Source organism: Myotis davidii, unplaced genomic scaffold (assembly GCF_000327345.1).
Source record: "Myotis davidii unplaced genomic scaffold, ASM32734v1 scaffold107, whole genome shotgun sequence".
In the NCBI taxonomy this organism is placed as follows: domain Eukaryota; kingdom Metazoa; phylum Chordata; class Mammalia; order Chiroptera; family Vespertilionidae; genus Myotis; species Myotis davidii.
The window spans coordinates 1,996,467-1,997,331 of NW_006383012.1; the positions used below are offsets into that span (position 1 = coordinate 1,996,467).

The 865-nt window shown below is 44.3% G+C and overlaps 1 long non-coding RNA gene across 1 annotated transcript in view; it reads left to right on the top strand.

Moving 5' to 3' along the window:
• Positions 1 to 638, top strand: part of LOC107181638 — a 4,544-nt gene extending 3,906 nt beyond the window's left edge. Inside the window, exon 2 of the long non-coding RNA XR_001512308.1 lies at positions 265 to 638. This is a non-coding gene — a long non-coding RNA (uncharacterized LOC107181638). The remainder of the gene's footprint in view (positions 1 to 264) is intronic.
• The last annotated feature ends 227 nt before the right edge of the window (positions 639 to 865 follow it).

An 865-nucleotide genomic window follows, 5' to 3' on the forward strand; every position in this document is an offset into this window, starting at 1 on the left:
AGCAAGAGACTGGACAAAAATCGTACATCTATGGATGAGGACAGTGGGTGGGGAGTGAGGGCGGAGGGTGGGGCGGGAACTGGGAGGAAGGGAGTTATGAGGGGAAAAAAGAGGAACAAATGTAATAATCTGAACAATAAAGATTTAATTAAAAAAAAAAAAACGGGTGGCAAGGCCTGAGCCCAAGTGGAGTCCATCTTCTTGCTTTGGGCTCCTGTCTGGCCCCCCAATTTCCAAATTATTATTTATTGTCTCAGCGCACAGCCCCTTCTCCAGAGCCCGAACCCTGAACCACATGGGATGTAGGTCTTCACACCAGAGCAATGAAGTTTCCTGGTGAGTGCTGGCACAGAGTCTTGTTCTCCTCTGCCAGGTGAGAACCTGGATGCAGATGTTCTGAAACTCTTGCCTCCACATGCAACATGTGAATAGCACCAAAGCAGCAGAAAATAGAGAAGAGAGGAACAGAAGCAGAAATCTCACAATATTATTTGAGCCCTGAATCCTGCCCTGCTTGAAACTAGATCTCCCACTGGACTTTTCGGATGTCAGCCAAAAATTTCCTTTTGTGTTTAAGTCAGTGTGGCATGGAATTTCTGCTATTTGCAATAAAAAGGCTCCTCATTGAATAATTTTAACTTTGTTTCATCTGTGCAACTGAATTTTATACGTGAAGTAGATATAACCTCTTAAATATTGATCATTAGTTATGAACTAAGAAATAGAAAAAGTAATTATAAACCAATGTAATATCCTACTTTATAATTATACTAGAGGCCCAGTGCACAAATTCATGCATGGGTGGTCCCTAGGGGTGGCCTGCAGGGATCAGGCCCCAGCCATGCCCCCAGCCTCGCAGCCCTGC